General features: G+C 38.0%; 1 protein-coding gene and 1 long non-coding RNA gene across 4 annotated transcripts in view; both read left to right on the top strand.

The window, feature by feature from the left end:
- LOC138190738 (two pore potassium channel protein sup-9-like) overlaps window positions 1-27,125 on the top strand; it is a 1,051,447-nt gene that overhangs the window by 179,958 nt on the left and 844,364 nt on the right. The gene's annotated exons all lie outside the window — the stretch shown is intronic.
- LOC138190669 (uncharacterized) lies at window positions 3,935-6,198 on the top strand. Of its 2 annotated transcripts, none has more exons than XR_011176694.1 (3): window positions 3,935-4,313; window positions 4,927-4,980; window positions 5,064-6,198. It is a non-coding gene; the product is annotated as an uncharacterized lncRNA (long non-coding RNA). The 2 variants fall into 2 exon arrangements; XR_011176695.1 differs by having other exon boundaries at window positions 3,935-4,317.

Genomic DNA, 27,125 nt, shown 5'->3' with positions numbered 1-27,125 from the left:
GTATCTATGAAATCATTTGATTTCTCCCATAGTAATGGATGTTGACGATATTGTAGAATAATAGTCAATTCGTTCAGGCAGCCGAAGACTTTATTATGAGGGATTCCTTAGAATTCATGACCACAACCAAGTTTTAGATCTGGAATCATGAGCTCTGTATGATAAACGTGATCCGGTTCACCTCAGCAAGTGTTGAGTTTATATGCAGTGTAAAATTGTTTGTCGTACCCTGATACTTGATTACTGTCAACGAGATTGCATTTTATTTACATCAATATTCTTTTCAGTTGGATTTATATTTTTACCGAGCATAAATTGCCGTTGATTATTTATTTGTGCTTTTTGGTGCATGTGAATGATCAACTGATTAAAAGAACAAAAGAAGTGAAGTTCAATCACGATTGTATGAAACTATATATACCTAATGATCTGCTGGACAGGCCGGGTAATATAATTAAATTGATACTCAATTTTAATCACATTATTTTGAAAATGTATTCATTTCGGTAAAATATTTTCTTTACGTAACTTCAAGACGGTTGATAAAATGTGTGAAAAACAATAAATTAAAAGCCCGCAAATTATTCTTTCTTTTTAACCCGTTTTATTCAGTGAAGTTTAACAGTATGATTCATTTGTGTTAAACTCTGAATAAATTGTGAGTGGGACTCTTCAGATATACAAGTTCACGTGCAACCTGGAAAAAACAAAAGAGGGTTACTTTAGCTTTCGACTAATTTTGATTCGCACAATTAGCATTTTTAGTCGTGTAACAGCGTGATAACGGTGGTGGTCGTATTCCGCTTCTACAAATATACAAATACCCGACTGGCAGGCACCCCTTTACGCTACCGAAAATATGCCGGGTGTGCAAAAGCCTCAACGTGTACACGAGTTGTACTTTTTGCTGGTGAAAATTCTTTTCATTATTTGTATTTACGACTCGAGTAGATATTCGGATGTACGTAGCCTTCGTGAAATGTTTGGATACGCTTCCTGTAGGTTCATGTATGCATTGTGTATTACAGAAAACACTGATGCAGGTTTCTGCTACCAGTGCAATTCAATGTGCGTTCAAATTGCATAGGTATATTTCTCTCATAGAAATCTCTGACAAAGTTTCGATTTTCAGCTCCTTTTCAAACTCACGATCAGCTAGTTTTTGGTTTACTGTTACTGAATTTCGGGGCACTAATATGAGGCATCTTTTTTTGGTATTAAGATCAGGTTGAAATATACTTCTCGCAAAAATTGAGGGAACAACAAAATTTTCGCAATTTTTTGGTGATTTTCAACAGGCTGTATTTCAGTGAAAAATGGTCGTGCAAGAAATAAAAAAACAAAGCTTTTGAAGCTTGAAGACTCTAGTTTTTGAATTTTTTGGTTGAAAATTTGTCGAAGCACCATTAGCCATGCAATCGTTGGATAAAGCACGAAGAAAAAATTTTCAAAATTTTTTACATTTTTTTTTTCGCTCTACGGGTATGGAAAAATTTTTCCGAGCTAAACCAATGCATAGGTCGCAAAGCCTGTTTATTCAGCTTCAAGATGCTTTTTTTTAAACCTCGATACGACCATTTGTCTTCGAGATATCGAATTTTGAATGCCAAAGGATCCTTTTTCACTCAACTGCCGATATCTCTGGAACTACTGGTCGCACAGCGAGCCGAAGGGCAGTTTCTTTTTCTGCAGAAAATTTCCTACAAAAATCTGTCATGGTTGATGTCAAAAAAAAAATTTTTCCACCTGTAGCGTTAACGTGAAAAAAGAGCAAAAAAATGCCATTTTGCCTTTTTTGGATAATCGACTGTATCTTCGTCAATATTGGGGGAAGAGCTTAGGTTAGAAGAAAATTTTACAGCCTAATGTACCCCAAAGCTTCCCCTAAATCGGTAGATCGATCGGTTCAGCGGTTTTCCTGGACCGATTGATTGAAATTTTGACAAAATGAAGAGAACAAGATTCCTTAAGAAACAAAAACCTTGTTCCCTTGATTTTGTCAAAATTTCAATCAATCGGTCCAGGAAAACCGCTGAACCGATTGAAATTTTGACAAAATGAAGAGAACAAGGTTCCTTAAGAAACAAAAACCTTGTTCCCTTGATTTTGTCAAAATTTCAATCAATCGGTCCAGGAAAACCGCTGAACCGATCGATCCACCGATTTAGGGGGACCTTTGGGGTACATTAGGCTGTAAAATTTTCTTCTAACCTAAGCTTTCCCCCCAATATTGACGAAGATACAGTCAATTATCCAAAAAAAGGCAAAATGGCATTTTTTTGCTCTTTTTTCACGTTAACGCTACAGGTGGAAAAAATTTTTTTTGACATCAACCTTGACAGATTTTTGTAGGAAATTTTCTGCAGAAAAAGAAACTGCCCTTCGGCTTGCTGTGCGACCAGTAGTTCCAGAGATATCGGCAGTTGAGTGAAAAAGGATCCTTTGGCACTCAAAATTCGATATCTCGAAGACAAATGGTCGTATCGAGGTTTAAAGAAAAGCATCTTGAAGCTGAATAAACAGGCTATGCGACCTATGCATTGGTTTAGCTCGGAAAAATTTTTCCATGCCCGTAGAGCGAAAAAAAAAATGTAAAAAATTTTGAAAATTTTTTCTTCGTGCTTTATCCAAGGATTGCATGGCTAATAGTGCTTCGAAAAATTTTTAACCAAAAAATTCAAAAACTAGAGTCTTCAAGCTTCAATAGCTTTGTTTTTTTATTTCTTGCACGACCATTTTTCACTGAAATACAGCCTGTTGAAAATCACCAAAAAATTGCGAAAATTTTGTTGTTCCCTTAATTTTTGCGAGAAGTGTAGTTATAAGAATTCAACAGATTATTCATCGAATGAGTAGTTCATATAATTCGGTATCGCTTGAATTTCCATTCTGCAAGAAAGAGATGATGCGTAATATTACATATAAATATGATCCATAGACACACATAAGTTTGATGCTCATACCTGTGTTGATTGACCGTAAAAGGATCACTCTAAGAACCGAATAGTGGGCTCATAACATTTGTATCTGGAAAAAAATTCGTTGATCATATGACAAGTTTTATTCTCAGTTAAATAGGCGTATGAAGCAATTAGTATTATAACGTGATTTCCAAACATTACTTGTTGGATGTGACGCGCGCGATTCGAGCGACGGATTACATAGTTTATGACGTGTAAATTAATAAGCATAGGGAATATGTCAGTTTTTTAAATTGGTTACCACCCGCCCGTATTCAATGATCCGGACTTGATCCGGTAAGTATTGTATCGCGAATTAAATCCTCTACAAAACTTTTCTTTGTGCGATGTCCACAGCTCAAGCGATTCAAAAGTGATAAGCCTCAGCTTGAAAGTGAACTTCCTGAAAAAATTCACCTTTAAAAATCCTAAGATATTAAAAACAATACCTCATTCATAAACATTGACCGTCAGAGCACAAGACTGGTCGTGGCGTAAACTGTGAGGCTAAAGTTTGCAGCTCAGAATGTATATATTATCTACACAAATATCATCTTGTCTGCAATCATCGGCCTCACAGCTTACGCCACGACCAGTATTGTGCTCTGACAATGAATCTTTTTGGACTAGGTAGTCACCATGTATCAGACAAGTGCGGATGGGATAAACCATAACTATTTCTCTCTTACCGCTGGTCGCTACACAGAACATGATCCCGCGCGCGTTTCAGCACATATTGAAATGGGACCCCGGAAAAAGTTGAAAAATATGGAACAAAAAGTGATTAATCGAATGAGCGCAATCTTAGATGTAACGGATAACGCTCATTTTTTGAGAGAATCTGACATTATGGTTTTTTTCTTTATGTATATTTACCAAATTTTAAACCAAACAGACTTTTCAGAGGGTGCTACGGTGGAAATTTATAAATTATTTTTTTCTTGAAACACCCTAATATACCGGGACAATCTCTTGAAACTATACATATAACGCGCATGCGCCAAATAATTTAATCTCATTGGTCGGTGAAATCGCGCCACGGTGATGTTTTCATCTGCTGAGCAAGGCGCCAACGTACCCAAAATGAAACAAAAGCTGTAATTCTCTCGCGCGTAAAGCCGTGGATTGAGGTTATGCTGCTGTTTATTTTTACGTAGCGTGAATTGTCTAAGAAGAATAGTATCGTTCAGCAATCCCGTGGTTGATTTCGGAAGATATTCAACCGACGCAATAAAGAATTTAACGAAAAAGCAAATATCAAATGATACAGAAATTGGGTGTTATTTATTGAAAGAAGAAATCTGAAATTCAACGTGAAATGTCATTAACAAGTGGGAGCCTGGACAAACAAAGGTAGGTAAGTAAAAACAATGTTTATTGTGAACAGATTCTTTATTTAGATAAAATTAAAAATAAATGAATGGTTGAGACCCAGTAAAAGGTATTTCCAGAGTAGATTCGTTACGGCTCAGTGCTCCAGAAGTCAGTAATTAGTGCCGATGAACATGAAATAAATAAAAGAAATGAGTAACAAGGAATAAAGAAATTATTCATCTTAAACACGAAGCTTAGGAGGACAAAGAGTAGCAATTAACAGAAAACGTACCCGACGCAATACTCACAAAAACCCTCGCCGACATCATTGATTAGTTGACAAAGTTTTTGCAGCTTCATTGTACAACAATCAATGGTCCGTTAACAAAGAGGGTTCACCAGATATCCAAGAATAAAAAGAGAAAAAGAACAACAGTTAATATTACAGTGTAAATCATGCTATTAATGAAAAATTAAGAATCAAAACAATAACTTACAGGACAATCGTCCGATAACACTGGGAGACCACTCTCCACTCTTCTGATCACCCCTCGTCTGGCCATTGGTTGCCTTTCAAAAAGTGCTGCCTTTTTTTTGCCTTCAAAAATACCGAAAGATCCTGTTTGATAATAATAGCTTCTAATATTTTCAGGTACGAAATAATTCATTGTCAAAGCGGGACTAAATTTGTCAGGCATGGAAGCATGTAAGTAAATTTCCAATTACGTGATCTTTGACAATGACAATATTTTAACATGGATTCAATGATAAAATTCGTTTTTTTTTCAGCAGGCTCGAAGTTTAAACTTTAATTAACACGAGGAAAATTATGCCTTACCTGATGGTCAAAACGTTTAGGTGGCAAGAATCCTGGTTTCTCGAGCGGTGCAATCATTAGAACCATCGAACCTGGTTGTTTCGTCAGACATCAGGTGCCAGAATGAATTTTATCAGGCCATCGCCACCTTCTTAACATCAGTTGAGGCAAAATTGAAGAGCGGGATATACTACAGATCATAATGGCTGAATATCCCATCATTTTACTTTGATCGAGCCAATAGCGATAAGTTTGTTACTTAACCGTTGCTGCCAATTCATTCTACCGAGGAATTATTCTGTGCACCATTGTAATTTAAGCATTATTATTGACCAGCATTGTTTTTCAAACTTTATACCATTTGATTTGGTATCTTATTTTGAAGCTTACTTTTACTCTCTTTGGCATTGAATTCAGATAAATAGTTTTTCAAGTCCTCAATTAGATTGTAGGGTTGAATTTTGCTAGGCAAACTGAATCAATCTAAATCTAGAACTGTTGAATAAGTTTAGTTAAAAATGTCTTTAAATTTAATCTTAGTTGACGGTGTCATCTGGCTAGCTAGTTGCACGATAACTTGAAACCAAATTCAATTTTACACTCTTTATAGGGTCCTACGCTAAGACTGAAAGCTTGCGAATCTCCATGTACCGCAATTATTTCTGCATTTCATGTTAGCATTATCTGGAGCAAAAAAAATCCCATTTTGAGATTGAAAATGGAACCTGAAACACAGAGTTATTCAATAGCACGAATTGAAAACCAAGAATTTTATAATGGTTTCTGCAACAAAGGGACTCTTTCCAAATATCCTTGTTAGAAGGTGATGTTCGGAGGACTATGAACAAGATATTGTATCGGATTACATTATTTGGAAAAAAATCTTCATAAACTTCGTTAAAAATTAGATATTCATTTATTTTGATGGAACAAGGGACACAATCTTTACATTACTTTAAAATTGACATTACTCTAGAACATGATTGTCCTTGAAGCTAATTGTGACATCGAGGCGCATTTTGAGAAACCTGATTTGCAACTTGTGTCACAGGATGTGATTTACGTTCCTGAGTTCTACGCTTTCGATTAGATTTTCTTTGTTTCGAACCGCACCAACATGAAATACAGAAATCATTTTAATAAATCTAATATCACTTGAATTTTCAATTTGAGTATTAGGTTCCCTTCATTTATTTAATCGAACATCATTGAAAATTTGCGAAATAAATTCTGATAATCATTCGGAAATTTTAAATAGTAGTAGCAATAATTTGTTAATCAGAAAAAATACATTGACTATCGACTATTCGTAAATTTTGTTGAACTATTTTCAAGAAAAAAAAGATTCACAGTTCCGTTACAGATAGTGAGATATTTAAATTTCTTGAATGCTCGGTTTAATGTCTCATTTTCGAAAGTAATAAAATTCAATATTACCGCCTGAAATCACAAAAGAGTGAGAAAGTTGCTTAGTTGCTTGAAAGTGGCGATGATCTTTGTACGTCTGACAAATTGAATGGGCAGATAACAGTGAATGTCAGAGATGTAATTATTTTAGCCGTATCACCTGTTGATAGATAAGAATTCCATTGTTATTTCTAATGTACGAAATAATAAAAATGATTAAATAAAGTGTTCGCACCTACCTGCTGCGTTTCTTCCAAGCACCCAACATTTAAACAGATTTCTCATTTTAGTCGAATAAAGCCAATTTTCAAAGAGCATTAGCATCAACTTTCCGAGTCACTACCTCGACTGTTTGAGATTCTAACCTCAAAAATTCGTATGAACTACAACGCCGCCAGAAACAGAGTTTGACAGCTGAAACTCGGAGTGGCTAACCTGCCCGAGCAGCCGATAAAACTCGCGCATGCGCATTATATGTATAGTTTCAAGAGATTGTCCCGGTATGTATATATATACGATTGATTGTGAGTGGTTAGATATTTGACAAAACGATATCTTTCCTATTATTTGAAATAGGAAAACTTTGAATTGCGAGAGCAACATTTTCATATGAATTCAAGAGATGTCTTTCAGCAAAAATTTATGCCTTTTTGCTACATGTAGAAAAAGATTTTCAGATGGGAGGATACAATAAAGTTCGACTCCAAACGAAACAACCTACTGAATTTTACGTATAAAGTGGAATTGATCATCACCTGTTGATTGCCTGTCTAAATGGCAATGCAACAGCATTATCCAGTACTAAATAATCCTTTCAATTTTTTATTGTCCCTGATGGTTCTGACGCAGATTGTCATTCATCCTCATCTCGTATTTGACTTGCTCGATTCCTATCCGTTACCACGAAACTAATTTCAGCGTGGTTCCAAGTTACAATAGTTTACATATGAGGTCATGTTCGTTGATTATTACGGTGATATTTTACACCAAACAAGTGGAAAATTTTCAGCTCTGTTGCCAATTTGGTGATTTTCTCGTTAAATCTAGTAGTTTTGGAAGTCTTGGCGAGAATATTTACCCCTTTAGCGGTTGGTGAGATATTTGGCGATTTTTAAAGCAATTTGGCTTTTTTCGTGGGAAATTTGGTGGTTTTCGTCAATTTCACATTTTTAAGGGGAAATTTGATAGTTTGATTTTTTTTTTTATAACGGATTGATTGTACACCATTTTTTCACCTCCAAAAATTCAGATGAACAAAATGGAACAGTCACAAATGCAAATACACTAAACACACAGTCAAATATGAAACCAAATGAACTAAAACTACAATCGCGGATGCAAACCCAAATAACGAGTCAATTATGATATCAAATAAACAAACCCAACCTACAGACATAACCTCAAATGAACAAAATCCAAATCGGCTACATAAAAACTCGAATGCATAAAAAATTACACAGGTCAAAAAAAATTTTTTTTTTGGAATTTATATTCGAATAAATAACCTTTGACCCTACGCATCAAATAATAACCAAAATCTTCGTTTATTGTTTATAAAGTTAGCTTTTGTCTTTTTTACATTGATAAGTAAGTCTTGAAGTTTTTGGTTGATATAGCGTCAAATGGGAACCAGTTGTAGAGCTTACGGGTGTATTGATGCCTTCATTGCATATGAAATTCGGCCTCATAAAGCAATTTGTAAAATCTCGTAATCAAGATTCTGATGCTTTCCAATATTTGCAGAATTATTTACCGAAATTATCCGAAGCCAAAGTAAAAGCAGGTATTTTTGTCGGACCACAAATGAAGAAAGTAATGACCAGTGACAAATTTATTCAGTTCCTCAATATTCGTGACAAACAAGGAACAGCCTTAACGTAGTAGTTCATGATTTTCTCGGAAACAACAGAGCAGAGAATTATAAAAAATTGATTGAAATGACTTGAAATCTTTAAAGTCATGGGCTGCCGAGTGTCCCTTAAAGTGCACATGTTACATGCTCACTTAGATCAATTCAAAGGTAATAAGGATTGTAAGCCATTGTATAGGTTCCCTTCTCCTTCAACTCTTTACTGAAGCGGCTACATATTTGCATACGGACATTGTACACTCCAATCTACCCTTATCACGTATTCACGTTAACTGTTATTTCGCTTTTGCGCATCGATTTGTGTGTTTGGTTTTGCAAATATGTTCGTTTTCATCTTTGTTGGGTTTTATACGTACGCCTTTTAATTGGTTGGTCAGGTTCGGTTTTTGAAGTTTGGTGTTTTTTTTTAGCGGAAAACGTAGCTGGTTCGGTGATTTTTGATGGCAAATAGTGCAAACAAGTCTAGCTATTTCTGGCAGGATTTGACAAAGACTGGAAGTGGGATTTCAACAATCCCAGTTGGCAACACTTCTTACTCTCTCGTTTTTAGAATTTTTTAAACAAAATTTTATTCAATTCTAATATGAAGCACTGTGGATGCATCCCATGAAAGCCCAGAGAAAATTCGTGGTTGTTCCAAAGCAAGTCTGAATAGGGTTTTTTGAATTAAAAAAAAAATTTCGGAGTGTGACAACTTACCCTGGAAGCAGTTGTCGCAAGTATTTTAATTGACGAAAACAATAAAAAAATTATGAATAATTATTTTTTGCGCCTCTGTTTTCTTGTTTTTGTTTTGATGTAATAAACTTGGGTTTTTAGTGTATACTTTTAAGCAATAATTCTTTTCTTCGTTGCATTTTTTCCTGGAAACCACGAAACAGTCGACGCAGACTCCGAAAACTCCGAAAACTCTACATCAACAATAATCCTAAAATTATACGCGTTCAATAACCGAATTTGCGCTGTACATTGGTGAAATCTCGAAGATAGTGTTAACAATAAGTGCTTTTGCACATCCACATCCAAAACTGTGTCAGCGTACAATAATAGGAAAGAAGATTTTCCTGTTTTATAGACATCCGGACAGCATGGATGCGATTTGTACTTGTCAACAAGCTCTTGTTTGGTTGATAGCAGCAGTTCTGGAGTAAGTTGACCCTACATATAATCCGTATCAATTGGACAAATAAGAGTTATCTGCAATATCTAATTATAGTTGAGTATTTGACACGTTCTTTTTCCTCTATTTTCCGTATCCTTAACCGATAACAACAACTGAACAACAACAAAAACAAACTCTCGGATAGCTTTGTTTAGGCATTTCCAGAATTTTGATAATCCGGTCAAAATCATGTTTGAAAATCAATAGAGCTACATGGGATGTCCCTGTCGCCAGTCTGATAGTATAGCCTGGAGTACACTACGGAAGATTAAACAACCTTTTGAAAAACATACCTCGCAACTTCTCAACTTCATCGAAATAGCGAAGGGCATAGACTTCTACTGCACATAGGGAAATAGATCTGATTAGAGAATCAAATAATTAGGAAGGAATATGTTGTGCGTAATCAGAGGATGTCGGAATCGGATAATTGAATGATAAAATATGGCATTTTATTGATGTATGAATACAATACACATTGATATATGTATACATGGACTGAACACAGTGATGATCGTAATCTTACTTATAGACTATTCATTAAAAAATGAAAAAAAAAAATAACTCAGAACAAATCAGTCTTTAAGTCTTCTAAAATCATCAAAATATAAAATGAAAAAAAATATTGCTCCTTTGTTTCCATAAATACTGTGACTGTGAGGTTTTCATAATTACTCTACCTCGGCCACTCGGAGAAATGACCGAGAACTTACCGCGTACACAATAATTTGGCGGCCCGCGATGCAAGCTGGAAAAAATTAGATCTTACAAAAGATATTGCGAGATTCTGTTGGGCGTCTGGCGTGATTAACACGCCTCGAAACCACTAATTCGCTAGACCTCGGGAATCTACTCGGTAGCTCAGTACCGCGGAGAGGAGAGAGGTAATTTTTGGGAAGAGGGAGACACACTCGACAGGAACACGCTATTTAACAAAAATAAAATAAAATAATATATTTTATGGCAGCGATGATACAATAACAAAAAAAAAATTAATTCCAAATGTGCTCTTCGCGACCCAAAATCAAACAAACATAGCTGAGAAAAACCAACAATATCAGAAACCTTAAGCCTACTTGGGCTAGTCGCATTCTTAACAATAAACGATAGGACAAAAATTAAAACCAAATCCTATTCGACGCGCTAGCCGCGATCGTCCTCAATTCCACTACAGCGCTAATCACATCTCTAATTAATATCTGTCATTACAATTTTCTTAATAATAAACTGATGACGCTTATCGCAACGCATCCGAACTCAATCCGTATCCGCGATTACCCAAAGTTAATAAGTCGCTCCGCTAAACCGGGAGCTCACACACGACGACACGCGATCTACACGAGAGGTGATACTTTTTTTATACGCAGACTCGACGAGACCCTGTGCAGTGGAATTTGGCTGTACCCAATTTGAAAACAAAAATGACTCAACTCAAAACCGTGACTCTCCTCTAGACTTTACATTAACAAAATTTACTCTACGCGTTATCGTGAGAACTCAGGCTACGGCCATCAAACAAGGAGATCGGCAAACAAATTTCGAGTGCTCTACTAATTCAATTATAAACTGGCGAACCGTTGATCGGTGCGCTGATCTAAATCGTCCTCGAAATATGTTCGCGAAGACTTCATAGCGCTTACCGCTTCGCAGTCACACCAGAAAGCTGCCTACGTCGGTCTCCGCCGTCATTCACTCAAAAAACACAATCTTTCTCTACTTTTTTTTTTTTAATTTGTAAACCTCGAACGCGACTATCGCGAGCTGGCGCCAGGACTCAAATGAAGTGCTTCGCTAATACGAGCTGAAATCCGAACATGTATCGAACATAGGATCAGTCGTGAAAAATTCTCCTGATCTAATTGGTTTTTGTCTCACGAAGTTTTTATAGCCCAACTTATCGCTATCGTTGAGTTCAGCTGTCGCGGAACGCTAATTGGCTGTCTGGTTCTTCGGTGTTCCATCGTTCGGCAGTGGCGTGGTGACGGCTTCGCGAGGCTGCATGACGTCAGCGTGGTGATGGCAGCCTACGGCTCGCCGGCCGACAACGGGAGTCTCGTTCGCCTTGGTTTCCCTCGCGGCAGAGCTCTTACGTAGCCTCGTGCGAGGCCCTCCTCTCGTCGCGGTCCCCCACGACTGTGGTCCTATGACGCTGTTGAATCTCCCGCCGATCCCGTGTATGGTGCCGCATTTTCTCTAAACAAAAAAAATAAACAAAAATCCTGAAAAGTCTTATTCGCCAGCCTGTAAAGTGTCCCCTCTCAGAATCTCGGATGCGTGACCCTCGTCCTGGCGCTCTATTACGAAATTATTAGCGATTGCGAAATCCCTAATTTTAAATTCCGCCTAGGGTTCGGGGAGCCGTTTGGAACACGCATAAAAGTGCCACGTTACAATACATATAATATTACAATACATATAAATAAAATATGTATTATCTTTTTTGTGATATTTATCTTGCGTATCCAGACTAACAGTCTTTGTATTTGCGTTTCGACAGCAAAAAAATTCTCTAATACACTTGGGCGCATACATATTCCTATAAAATATATATAAGGAAACAAAACTTATAATTATGAATATAATTAGAACAGTTAAAGTTTCCTATAGCATCCGTTCTAGGATGAAAAAGTCAAAACCAGTGGCTGACTGCGTTAGGAACAATAGGATGAAGAATAAGTTGAAAGATTTACAGTAAATCAAAGCCTTAAGTTAAAGATAGACGTATGACAGATGGCCATAATTTATAGCATATAATAATTGATATCAGAGTATGACAATTAGTTATAGTTAAATATGCCTATGTATTTACAAGAAAAGTCTGCCATCACTTCCAAATCGATTATTTTAGGATTACACGAAAAAAAAAAAATTAATAATGATGTTATCAGCTGAACTCTGCCGTATAGGATATTACGAAATTAATGAACGTCATAATTCAATCGCATATTACTTCACAGCCTTCTCTTGTTCATTGTCTTTATACTTGTAGATCGCTAGGTTTATGAGTTCATATGACAGATATGACTTTTCTTTACACTTTCTGAGGCATGGCGCAGCCAGTCTCTAATCGGTTGGGAAATTTTATGATCTGTAGAATTGTCATATCTCCGTCGGACAGTATCTGTTAATAGAGGAATCGCTTTATCTTGTTATATCTCAATTTGTTATAGGCTAAATATGTTCAATAGTTAATTGATTTTTACAATTTGAAGGACAGCTAAATGCTTTTTCATATCGCCCACTCCTAAAAAATTAGTCAAGAATATGCATCTGAAAAGTAAATAGATTTACAAATTCGATACAATTAGAGTACTCACCTAAGATAGCATTACATACCGTCAAGTCTGAAAACTTATTTTCTTCTTCTTTCCCTTCCAATTATACTGTTGCGCGACCTAGTTTGAGAAAATACGTTTCACCAAATTGATTGTGATAGATTTTATGCTATTGCCACCGATTTTACCGAGTTCGTTAACCTGTAAGAATAATCATTTCAACAATCAAGAATAATTAAATATTATGCATGGAGAATTTCAGATTTCTATGAAATGTCTCCTAGATTATTAGCAGGTATATTAGTGATGAGAAATTACAGGATCTTAAGTTTTTTATGTTTAACCAGATGGTCGATTACACATACGAAAAAATGAGAGAAAAAATGCCGGAAAAAATCAAAGAATACAAAATCCCATTCGTCGCAGTAAGAGATGTACTAAGCTCAGTCTAGATTCTGTCTCCTCTGATTTTCTTAAATTTGTTCAATTAATCGTTTCGGGTAGAGCCCTGTGAAATAAGAATTAGCGTCATGATATTTTTGTACTTAATCAGCACTGACTTTCACTGGCCAATGATTTTGTTCCATTTAAACATTGTTTAGAATCAAGTGAATTTTGCCAATTAAGAAATTAGTCACTAGCTTTTTTAATATGTAACATCAACAATATTTGTTTCAATAATACTGTGATGATATTTGTGATGTTGTCGTCACTTTGTCCTTGCGCTTCACTTTGCACATTATCATTATTTCTACGCTATTGATCCAGTAAGTTATTTTGATTTATAATAACTATATTTATGTATTGCTTCAGATCGGCAAACTGTCTGATAACAGGGTTCTAGAACTCGATTGTACCTATAACTATGTTGTTTTAGAAAAAAGTAACGTTCACATATTGACCTTACAAGTTTTTTAAACGATCTAGTGATTGCTGTTAACCAAGCGATAAAATTTGACAGTTATAATTACAGGAAAATAGGTATGTTAACTGTTTTTGAATGCTTACCATTATCTGCAGTGAGAGGGCCTAAGCCTGTTATGCTTCAAACTAATTTATTTGCACCAAAAATACATTTTGATTTTTTCTTTGCACAGTCGAATTAGCAGTGCTGGCTGAGTCAAATTCAGTGCGACTTTGAAGTCTCATATTAGGTATCACATCGTTATCGTCAGAATCTTCATGCGTGGAGTTCTTCAAAGACTTCATATTAATTGCTTTATAGGAAAACATATTTAGAGAGAAGGCAAAAAAAAAAATGGATCATCGACGTGGGTTCTGCGAATTAGTGATGAGGACGAGTGTAAATAAAACGAAAATGATGTTGAGATGGAGAGAGATAATGATTACCGATAAACGAGACTTTTATTGATTTCGATGCGGCGATACAGACCGTATCTCAAGAGAAAGTTACAGAGAGTGAAGATTTACAGAGCGAGAGAACACATAGATTACACACATACATGATTTCGAGACAGTAGACAATACATGAGATACAGCTGATAGGTTTTGAGTCGCGACACGGGCAAACGGCGAGATTTGACGCAGAGACGGCAAGTAAACATTGCACGCGAGTGTGCGTACATGTGTAAGGACGATTTTGAGTGTCGCGAGACACACATTTAACTATTCGATACTTTGCCGAAATAAATTGCTTATAGGAAAGTTTTCTTCGGGGAATTGAATTGAAGTCTGTTGAAAGTGATGGTCTGTAATCTTTAGTGTTCACATCATCGGTTTCTCTGGATTTCATTCTTGTAGCAGCAATCTGTATACTTTGAGTCAATAACTTCTTCACTGGCGGAGTAGGGTACTCGAGTATAGAACAGTCATTCATAAGGTCCATGACAATGCTGGACAAATACAAGAAAGTTACAGAGAATGCTTAAGGCTACTTATAGACTAACTAACAGAGAAAAGAAAAAACAAAAGGAGAGAACAAAAACAAAGAAAAAGGTGTTCAAAGTGAGACAGGAGAAAGATTAGAGAATGACCGAACAGGACCAAAACGAGAAAAAGCAGAGTAAGTTAAGGTAGGTGAAAGGCCTAGCCTATTGTGCAGCAAGCGATCACGATCCAGTTCGGTCTCAAAAAGGTGCAAGCACAAGGCAGCTTTAAAGCTCGGAAAAGAGATCACTTTCAAGCTGGAAGGAAGCGAGTGCCAAAAATACACTCCGGCCACTAAAAAGGATTTCTTATAGGTCTTCGTCACAAAACAAGGAATGAGATAATCCCCCCTTACCAACTTATCAGAGCCTGGAGCGGCAGGGTCACGTTTGAGGAAAAGATCGCGACGGTACGAGGGGGTTCCAGAATGAAAGAGGGTAAAGAGCAGATGCCCGATGAAACAGAGCCTGCGATCCCTAACCGCCAACCATTCCAACTCTTGACGATGGTGAGTGATCCTTTCGTCCCTGACAACACCGCAGACGAAGCGCACACAGGTGTTGAGTAGGCGTTGCAGCTTAATGTTCAACACGGCCGAGAGGTCATTATAGACTATGCACGCGTAGTCGAAGATGGGAAAGACCAATGACGTGATGAGCAGCTTGCGCAAAGGGGCGGAGAGCATACGGCGAGAGATGGAGAGCTGCCGGAGAACGCAGTGGACGCGACTAGAGATAGCATCTACCTGATTGACCCATGCAAGCTTATTGTCCAGGAGAAGTCCTAGGTTACGGATGACTGTAGACAACGACAAAGAGGCCCCATCTAACAGTATTGTCGGGAGGTCCAGGGAGCTCAAACGATTGACAAAGGGAGCACTACCAAGGATCATGGCTTGGGTCTTCGAGGCATTGAGATGGAGAGAGTTGGTGACGCCCCAGGCAGAAGCCGCAGCAATGTCCAGGTTCAGTTTTTCCACCGCCAGATCTAACCCGTCTCAGGGGCATTGAATATAGACCTGAAGGTCATCCACGTAGATCAGGTGCTCAGTGTGCTTAAGAGCTCCGGAGAGGTCATTCACAAAGAGAGAAAAGAGTAGAGGGCCTAGAACAGAGCCCTGAGACACACCTAGATCTAGCCCTAGCCACGAGAATAACTCCCCAGAGGGGGCAACCACAGCCTGAATTCTACCGAGTAGGTAGCTAGAGATCCAGATTAAAACATGATGGGAGAGCCCAAGGGAGAGCAGCTTAGCAAGTAATCTCGCATGCGGAATGGAATCAAACGATTTGGTGAAGTCGAACAGTACCAATACGGTAACTTTACGCTGGTCAACACCTCGACGAACGTCTTCTGTGAGCTTTAGCAAAGCTGTTTGCGTGTTATGTCCAACTCGAAAACCGGATTGACGCGGATCGAGGAGGGCCTGATCCTCCAGATAAGCAGTGAGCTGTTCTAGGACAATGCGTTCCAGAACTTTGGAGAGGAAACACAGGTTGGCAATTGGTCGAAACTGCTGCGGCGAAGATGGAGATTTGACTTTGGGTAACGGAACAACCCGTACTTTCTTCCACTCACCTGGAAATATTACTGAACTGAGGGACTGGTTGAGAAGAGCCAGCAGGAAGGGAAAAATAACTGGCAGAGCGTCTTTGATATTACGAAACACGAGATCATCAATGCCTCGCTATTGCGACGAGAATTTAGAGATAGCACTAGCAAGTGTGGTGGGAGAAATGTCCTGGAAGTAGAATAAGTCGTCGTTATATGCCGGTGAAGGAAGACCAGAGCAGAAGGCTCTAACAGCTTGGTCAGACTCTGGTTGCTGGGAAATAGCCGCGAAGTGAGCATTGAGCTCATCAGGAGCAAGACCACCACAATCATTGGGGCAAGAGGATGCAAATCCGAGGATTCTCAGCTGATTCCAGAGGGCACGTGAATCATAACAATTAGCCAGGCGGTTCGCGAAAAAGGCAGAGCGGGCATCAGAAATAAACTTATGAAGATTATCCCTAGCCTTACGATAGCGCAAAAGAGCAGAGAAGCAACGGGATCGCTTGTAAGGTCTGTAGAGGGCATCCCTACGACGAACCAGAGAGCGAAGGTCAGGCGAGATCCATGGGTCCAGTCCCTGTATCACAGTAAAAGTTGTGTAGGGAGCAGTCGCATCCAAAGCACAGTCAAGATTAGATTGCAGACAACGAAGCAACTCATCTGGAGTTGGAGTGGTCAGTTACTAAAAAGTTGCTAAAAAGTGCGCCATATAAAATAAAATTGAGCAATCGCACACCATATCGAAGGTATATGTCTGTACGATGTATTTGGTAGCACAGTTGTTTGGATTGGAAAATGAACTCGGAGACTAAAGAAATTATAAATCTATACTACGTCAATAATATAAAACCTTTTGAAACAAAGATTCTTTCGACCGTAACAATCAAACATTGATCATTATCAGCGTCATTAATTTTTTCGACTGCATTGTCGTATACTTTAAAGTTTTTGAGGTAAGTCAGCCAATATGCTTAATTGTTTGTTTTTTTCGACGTAGAACCAGTTCCGAGGTATTATTTGTAAACCGTCTTTGAATTCGACGCTAACAGCGCTTATCAGTGTCAGTCATGTTCAGCTGCATCATCTGAGAGAATTCTATTATTATCAGAATATGTTAGTTTCTGTAATGTTTAAAACTATAGGTCAATAATATACACAAAAAACTTGTGGCGGTGCTAGCTTGGATGCAAGCTAGTTGGATGCAAGCTAGTAGCGCCTAATGGAAATATCTACTAAAGGTGAGTGATTTCGAAAAAGTAACTACACAGTAATTAAATGCTAATTAGATGATCCAAGAACATCTCAAACCCGAATTTGATGCTCGCCCTTTTTAATTTAAAAAAAATTTTTTTTCACTATTTGTGGGTCTGCTGACTGCAGGCTGCAGTAATTAAATGTTAATTGATGCTCCAAGAATATCCAAAATCCAAATTTGATGCTCGTCGTTTTCCTTTTGTTTTCATATTTCTCTACTACTTGTCGGGCTGCTGACGCTGTCAGTGGGCGAATCTATACTAGAGGTGAAAGGTTTCAAAAAATGATTATACAATCATTAAATGCCAATTAAATGCGACAGTAATAGGTTGAGTCTCGTGACACAGTGAAAAATATATGAATATTCCGAAAATACAGTGCGTCACGTTTGTTTGTTGCGTTGCGCGTATTATTCATTTTTGAATCGTAGTCATAATCAAATATTCTGACGTCACATACGAATTCCACCTGCCAATGCAAGTATTCACCCTTCATTTATTGCTCGCAATTTTCTCAACCACGACTCGGAAATAAGAATGAACTAATCACCTGAAATCAGAGATAACAGGGTTCGTTCGCCCGGGGAAAACCTGGAAACCCGGGAAACCTCAGAAAATTTCTGACAGCAGAAAAAAGAGAGGGAAAAGTCAGGGAATTTAGAAAATAAGACTGGAATTTTGAATCTGTTGAAGAAATAAACTCGTTCTCATACAAAGTACGATTGATCTTGACAGAATATAAATTGCGCTTGAAATTTTTTTCCCCACACCACTTTATGCATTCTATATGTACGTTATTAAACACTGAACCTTCTTTCTTTCATTATTTTAGTGAAAAATCGCAGGGTGTTTTTGTAAATTAATAGTAAGATAGTAAGATAGTAAGATAGTGTAGGAGTATAATTTATTAGAGGGGTCGGGTGACTGTATCAAGTAAATACACTTGTTTGTTTGTTCTCTCGATTCCTTTATTCCACTATCTCGAACTCTGAATGGACACATACGATGTGCTCGTTGCGAGCGTTGAGCCTCGTCGAATGGCGGGAGCCTCGCCCGCGCACAGCGGACAGTGCGCAGGGGAAACGCACGGTCGCCAACAGCGCCACTTACATATGTGCGATATCGACAAAGCTATTTCATCCGAATTTCTCTGGATATTGCATTGATAATTTTAGCTCTCAAGTTATCATGCCTGTTCTCAGATAAAGGCTTTGTCATTATATTCGCTATGTTTTCGTCGGTAGATAACCAATGAACTCTAATCTTCTTATCATCTACACATTGCTTTATAAAGTCACCATGGGTGCTTGCCATACTTTTCCTGTGTCCAGTTTTCACTCTGAATTCCAACTCTATTTGTATCTCTTCCACACTTTGGTCGAAAGTTTTGAGTTTATGACTTCCGTCCTTTTCTGTACAATCTCCAGCTGATCGATTATCACACCATAGAGTGATTGGATAACACGTACGGCCAATGATATGCCTAATAGATTTGTCCAGTGATATCAGCTCTTGGCACGCGTTGCTTATTGCTAAATACTCTGTTTGGCAGGTAGACGTCGTAACTATGGATTGTTTATGACTTCTCCAGGTTATTACATCTCCGAATAGCTTTATCACATATCCGCCTGTAGATTTAGAGTCTTCACAGTCTCTAAAACTTGAATCGGAAAAAGCCTCCAGATTCTCTGAATTTGATACGAACTTAATTCCTTGGTCAGTTGTACCTCTCAGGTATCTGAATACTCTTTTTACTTTAGCCCAATCCTCTTCAGTGGGATCTATCTGTTTCCTGGCCAAATAGTTTACCGCATAAGCTATATCTGGTCAAGTCGCATTGACCAGATACTTCCAATGGCTTCTCTGTAAGGCACCTTTTTAACTTCATTTGATTTCTTTACATCTTCTGTGCCATCTTTGAACTTTTTGTCTCTATGATCTACCTGATGGGTTATCATAGGCGTATCCTGTGGTTTTGACTTATCCATTTTAAATCTCTGTAGAACTCCCTCTGTGTACGTGGCCTGATGTATGGTGGTGATTCTCTCTTTCCTGTCTCTGTGTATAGTCATGCCTAAGAAGTTTTTGGGTTCACCCAGATCCTTCATCTGAAATGCTCTGCTTAGATGCGATTTTATTTGATTTAGTTTCTCTGAGTCATTGCTGGCTATCAGCATGTCATCTACATATAGTAGTACTAAAGTAAGCTTTCCATTCAACCTCCAAGTAAATAAACAAGGATCATGGAGATCATTCTCCAGACCGAGTTTTCGTACTTCTTCTGAAAATTTCTTATTCCACAGCTTGGGACTTACTTTAAGACCATATAAAGACTTCTTTAATTTACATACTGTTTGGAGTCTGTAGTTCTCTGGACCATCTAGACCCTGTGGGATTTCCATGAAAACTTCTTCTTTAAGTTCTCCATTTAGGAACGCTGTTTTAACGTCCATTTAACTTACTTCCAAGTCCTCTTTGTTAATTATAGAAAGAACTGCTTTAATCAAGGACATTCTTGAAACTGGAGCATATGTTTCTTTAAGTCCATACACATTTTTGTCTTTAAATCCTCTTACGACTAGTCGTGCTTTATATTTCGTTGACCCATTACCCTCAACTGTCTTTTCAAATCCCCACTTAGAATCGATGATGTTGGGCCTTATTGCATGGGTCTTTACTTTAGGTCGGCCTACTAACACCCATACCGTATTTTCTTTCATAGAGTTTAACTCTTCTTTAATGGCTTCTTTCCACAACTCTTTATCTTTTGAATTCATCGCTTCTTCAAAAGTGATAGGGTCTTTTTGAATTGAAGCTAATAACATATGTCCCATTTCATTCTCTCTTATCTCTCTAACTTCTGAAACTCTGGTATAACGAGCAAAGCTTATATCTTCGATTTTCTTAGCTTTACTTCTCGTAATTGGACCATCAGTTTTGTTTATTGGTACCTCTGAATTTGTGTGTTCATTCTGTTTCTCTGAATGTATTTTATTTCCTTCTGAATTTGTTTTCTTTGGTCTGCCTCTCTTTCTAGGCTCAAGTGTTATTACATTTACCTCTGAATGATCTTGTTCTCCTGTTTCTTCACCTATTGTAAATTCAGTGATCTTATCCGATTCGCTTTCTTCCTCTACTGCTCTAGATTGAACTTTTGAGTATACATCTCTATACACTAATCGTTCCATGAATCTTACATGTCTGGATTCTATAAATTTTCTCGTGCTAGGGTGCCAAAGAATATATACGATAGAAGTATGCCTTACTACTACAGTCTTTATAGATACATTGCTAAACTTTGTTTCAACAAACGGTAATTTAACGTAAGCAATACACCCAAACCTTTTGATTTGCTCTAAATGGCATCTTGCTTTTGGTGAAAATTTTAATAGAGGGACTTCATAGTTAATTGATTTATGTGGGGTTCTATTGTACGTGTGAACCGCTGTTTCTGCAGCTAATTCCCACATACTCGATGGTAAGCCAGAATCACACATATACGCTCTTATCGTTCTCTGAATGGATTTGTTGAATCTTTCTGCTGTACCGTTAAGTTCAGGAGTATAAGGTGGCCCGCTATCTGACTCTATCTTTTCTCTTTTCATTATTTCTGCAAATTTACACCTGTGAACTCAGTGCCTCTATCTGACCTAACATAGCAAACTTTTGCATCTGATCCTAATAAATTTCGGGCAGAATTTAAATAGCTTTCAAGCGCTTGTCCAGATTCGTCTTTAGATTTTAAGCAATAAACCTTGGCATATCGAGAATAGTCATCTACAAAGACAATTATGTACCTCTTTTGACCAGGCCATGACATAGGTTTAATTGGCCCCATCACATGTGAATGAATTATTTGAAGTAGCCTCTCTGCTCTACTTCTATTTTGTTTGAATGGAAGTTTTTCCATTTTTGACAATATACATACTTCGCGATCTTTTATTCAATCATCAAACTTCACGTGTTCTAATTTCTTTTCTTTCTTTTGTAACATTTTTAAGTAATTCAAGGAAGCATGCCCTAATCTCAGGTGCCATAGCATGGCTTCACTCTAACTGGCTTTCGAAAATGAATTCTGTGCTGGATTTTCATCTAGTATATCTTGTAGATCCTTTCAATTCTTCAAATCATCTACTTTAATTGTTTTGTAAGATTATAGGTTCTCTTTACACTGTGAATTTAGTTTCTCTGAATTTATTTCTCGAACGTCTGAGACAATGAGATCTTCCAAATTCTGCCTCCCAATCGCAGACCCTGCATCTCTTACAAGTGTTCCCACGGACTCGGAGATATCTCCCTCCGACTCTGACATTTCTTTGTCTTTATTTGTCTGCGATTGTTCGGAAGACTCATAGTCACTTGCTAAGCACGCAGTGCAAAAATAATTATCGCACTTGTTTATTGTAGTATTATCGGTATCTTTGACCTTTTCAACCTCAAATCTAACTTTCCAATTAGGTTTTTCATAAGCTCCTTCAAATATAGTTTTGTCATTCTCTTTATTATAGACTCTGAATATTTTGTCATCTAAATGTATACAAAACCCTGCATCTGCTAGTTTCCGTAACGACAAAAGGTTCTCTGATATATCTTTTACTGCAATTACGTTTGTTAATTTAATATGGTTTCCATCTGATCTATCATTTCTTACCAAGAGATTGCCTCTACCATCTATGACAATATCAGCAAACTCATTTTTATTGGCGCTTTTAATACTTCCTTTGTCAGATTTTTTAGAATCAGTCAAAATAAAACTTTTGTTCACAATATGATTAGTAGCACCTGAGTCAGCTACAAACTCTATATGTTTTTCGTTATTTGAACTCTTATCAAGGTGTCTCTTACCTTCTGACTTTTCATACTCATCATAATGTCCGTCACAGCTCTTGTAGTTTTTCTGCTCAGCTGATCCTTCATCATAGTCAGCCCTCCTAGCCATTGAGTGCATTTTCGATCCTCGATTGCCTCCTCTGCCCCTGTAGTTGCCTCTGAAATTGCCTCTGGAGCTGCCTCTGAGATTGCCGCCTCTTCCTCTGAAGTTACTTGAACCTCTGCCTCTCGTTTGCTAATTTGGAGCCGATTTATTCATTTTAACAGGAGGTTCGTACTAATTATTACTACTCAAAGGCCTCTTATATCTCTTAGGTGGATCCTTATTAACGGAGCAGTCATCTCCTTTGTGATCCGTGATATAGTTACAGATGTAGCAAAACCACTTGTTTGTATCTCTTAATGGGCAACCACTTTGCCAGTGCCCTTCTCTGTTGCATCTGTAAAACTTGTTTTTATTATTTTTAAATCTCTGTACGTTTGCTCTTGAAGCTGTAACTTCTTTTCCATCTGGTTGGAGTTCCTCTGGCTGCATCGTTATCCTCTTGTATACGACACATTGTTTTTATCAACGCTTCCATATCCATTTCTTTGCCGGTAGTTGATATTACGGCCGAATCGGTGCGTCTTACTCTAGGCATGACTGTTATGATAGCTTGATAGAATGTGGATCGCTTTTCTTGTTCGGTCAGTTTCTGAGGATCGTCGCTCAGCTCATGTTCTCTGATTATCTGATCAAATCGTTCACAAAACTTGTGAACTCGTTCTTCTTTGGACATTCTGAGATTATAGAGTCGAGTTCTGATTGAAGTCGGAGTTGAACTGACCTCTCCTTTTCTGCTGTCTCTTAACTTCTTTAAAATTTCCAAGGGCTCAGTTAACCCTAGGATCTTCTTGTGATATTCTTCATCTATGTGACTGATTATGATATCTTTCACTGAGTTCTTTCTCAACATAATCTCAGTCTCTGAGAGTCCTGTTGATGCTGGTTGGTTTGGGTCGATCAGATCCAGTAACATCCAACTTGTAAGTTCTGTTTTCAAACAATCGAGCCACACCACGAAACTTGACTTAGGTGTCAGTTTGTATTGCCTCTGAATTTTCGGTTTTATCATGCTCAAGTTGCTACAACCTGATCCCTGCTGAGATTGCATGTTTGCTCGTTGTTCTGTTGTCTGTAAATTTTTCAATTCAAGTTTCTCACTTTCAAGCATGTGCGTGTGAACTTTGCATAGCTTGTCCATTACTTCCTTAAGCAAAGCTCCAGTCGTCCGATCTCCGGATACGTCACGTGTTTCAAGTCTTTTAACAAGATTATTTACACTCGAAATGGTCGTCTGTAAATCCTCTATGCTTTCTTGAGCATTGCGTGTGTTTTTAGTCATAGTGCTGTTCTCTGAATTCATGTTTGTGGTCCCGGTCATAACCTCTGAATCTTCGGTCGTTGTGGTTGTTGCTGTGAAGTAAAATATTTGTCCGTTACCTGGGTTTACACTTCTTAGCTAAAATTTCAGATCTGAGCTCTTAGACTCTTTAAACAAAAGTTTCTAATCTTGACAAGATTGAACTTTTGACCTCTTATCATATTCACAGCATTCTGAATTTTCAGTTAAATATAGATGGCTAATATTAACGAATGTTCTCACTTTGTTTACTGAGATCAGGATGATTCAACTCCTCTCCAGTCCTGACTCTCATGTACTCTGCATACCCTTCGCTCAGATTGTCGGTAGATCCACTCTGATTGCTTGTACCAGCCATCTATTCCAGGATTGTGACACATTCTTAATTGGTTTTTTTTTTTTTGTCTTCTTATTATTATTTTAGATTACTTTCGTAAGAAATTTCTCCCAAATAATTTACTTTTCCTTGTTTCTCTCTTTTAACTCCTTTATTTACTCTACTATACCAGGTGGTCAATAATTTTTCAACCAATCAAGCAATGTGTCTTGCCCCTGAACTGAAGAACCGAACCACAAGTTGTTTTAGCCAGACGCGAGAAATCAGATTCTCTCACCGAGCACAACACGATGCACACCACTCGCCGATGGTCAACTCCGCGCGTTACCACGAAAGCTGGTTGGTTTTGGGTTGCGCAAGCACACACGTGGGTCCCGAATGAGGTTCTACCGATCTCCCTAGTCAATGAGCAGGCTCCACTGAACGCTAGCTTCACCTGAACATTGACCCTGGAATTTATTGAATTTGCCTGTAATTAATTTTAATTCGACCCTGAATTGCATGCAGTGAACAAGAAACCCCACAGAAGCCAGTATCTGAACGCAAGGCAAGCTAGAATGGGACACCAAAATTGCGCGAAGAATCTCTATTCACTCTTAGCAGCAAACTCGGAAAAATTTTCAAGCTAAATTCAAAATTTGACTGAATTTTTCTCCTACTCATTACCTCTTAATAGTTTAGTTATTCTCTGAATATTAGCTGTAATTTAATAAACAAACAAAATTTATTACACTTAAACGTTCCTCTGAATTACTGTTTTTTTTTTTTTTTTTGCGAATTACTTAAGGGAGCTTTCCAGTGTGAAATTTTCAAAAAATCGATTTTTTTTTTTTTGCTTTATCGAATAGTATACACTCTTCCGAATATTCCCTGAAATTTTCATGCCGAAATTCAGATTATTTCGGTTACTGTACAGCATTTCTTGGTAGAAGGCAACGGAGCGCTACAGCTGCCGCGTCGGCCGTCTGCCCGTGCGACTGTTATTTCTATTGTCTCGTTCCTACCTGCACGTACATGAACTTGGCTCGCCAATTGTCGAAAATGTGAATTCGGACTATTGCATAATTTGCCGTTAATTAGTCGTAAATTAGTCGCGCAATTTATTTTTTTGTCGCACTCAATTTTGAAAAAAAAAAAACGGATGGCGTGCTAACTTTTCAAAAACTTAGCGCGCCATCCACCAAAATAACGCACAGCGAGCATCATTCGTAATTCTGACTTGGTTGATAATTTGCCAGAAATAAGCCGCAAATTAGTCGTCGAACTTTTGTTTTTGTCGCACTCAATTTTCAAAAACAAAAGCGGATGGCGTTCTGATTTTTCAAGAATTTAGCCCGCCAACTACCAAAATAACGCACAGCGAGCACCATGAGTGATTCTGATTAGGTTGATAATTTGCCGCAAATAAGCCGCAAATTAGTCGTCGAATTTTTGTTTTTGTCGCACTCAATTTTCAAATACAAAACCGGATGTCTTTAGAATTTAGCACGCCATCCGCTTTTTTTTTTTTAATTGGGTGCGACAAAATAATAAGGCGTGACTAATTTCCGGCTAATTGACGGCAAATTATGCAATAGTCCGATTTCATATTTTCGATAATTAGCGAGCCAAGTTCATGTACGTCCTACCTGCTCGTCGTTCAGTTCGATTTCGACATTCAAAATGGATAGATGTACGAAAGAGGAATGTGCGTGGCAGGATAGAAAAGGCTCGAGAAGCGGACATCCGCGAAATAGACGAAAAAGATCCGGTGGTTTCAAGGGAACAAATCGACACGATATCAAAACGAATCTAACGTTTGCGAGCACTTCGGCAGCAAAAATCTTGAAAAAGAGTCCAGAGTTTGAAGTCCGAATCGATCAAACGTTTAGCTACGTGATTTTGGAGTTCTTTTTGGTTTTCGGCGCTCTTCAGGAACTGTTGAAGTGCAAAAAGTGTAATAGCGACGTGAAGTTTTTTAAAAAATCGATTCGCGGATTGGGCTTTAAAATTTGTGTTCAGTGTTCGTGTCCAGATCCGGCCGAGATAGATTCTTGTCCTTTGATAAAAAATGCTTATGAAATCAATCGTCGTTTCTGCTTTGTCATGCGATTGGTCGGCATCGGCATAAATGGCATTAGAAATTTTATCGCCTTGATGGATTTAACTGCAAACTTCAATAATAACACCTATTATGGAATCGTAAAAATCCTGCAGATTGCAGCGAAATCAATATACGAGGCCGTCGTGAAAAAAGCAGGTACCGAAGAGAAGGAAAAAACTTTGGAAGCAGAAAATCGGGGCGATATTCTGACGGTGTCCGGTGATGGATCGTGGTCGAAACGCGGTTTCACGTCGCGCATGGGTATCGTGTCCGTGATTGGAAAATATACCAACAAAGTTTTGGATGTTGCTGTCAAATCAAGCTTCTGCAAGGCTTGTGTATTCTGGAAAGGACAAGAGGGAACAACCGAGTACGAGGCGTGGTCTGAGACGCATGAATCCGAATGCAACGTCAATCACGAAGGCAGCGCGGGAAAAATGGAAGTCGACGGTATAATCGAAGTATTCAAGAGATCAGAAGAATTGCACAACGCGAAATACGGTTTCTATATAGGAGACGGCGATACAAAAACATTCAAGATGTTATTAGAAGCCAAGCCGTACGGTGACGATTTGACGGTAAAAAAAAAGGAATGCGTTTTGCACGTGAAAAAGCGAGTATATAAAAGGGGAAACGAAGCAAGAAAAAGGTTAGTTCAACTAAAAAAGGCCAAAAATCAAATCGAAGACAAGGCAATGGAGAGTGAACCGAAAAAAAAAGGATCTCGTTCGAGTTCTCCGAAAACTAAAAAAAATCAAACAAAAAACACTGCTGTTGAACCGAAAAGAGCGCAATTGACGTTAAAATTATTGACAAATCTCTCGGAATATTATGGCTTGGCAGTTCGTCGAAATTCCAATTCCGTGGAAAATATGAGGAAAGCCATATGGGCTACATTTCATCACAAAAGCTCAACTGATGAAAATCCTCAGCATGAGTATTGCCCTCCGGGAGAAGATTCGTGGTGCGAATG

The sequence above is a fragment of the Neodiprion pinetum genome, chromosome 1, assembly GCF_021155775.2.
Source record: "Neodiprion pinetum isolate iyNeoPine1 chromosome 1, iyNeoPine1.2, whole genome shotgun sequence".
Taxonomy (NCBI): Eukaryota; Metazoa; Arthropoda; class Insecta; order Hymenoptera; family Diprionidae; genus Neodiprion; species Neodiprion pinetum.
The sequence above is the reverse complement of the archived record's forward strand: the minus strand, read 5'-3'. Positions and strand labels throughout refer to the sequence as shown.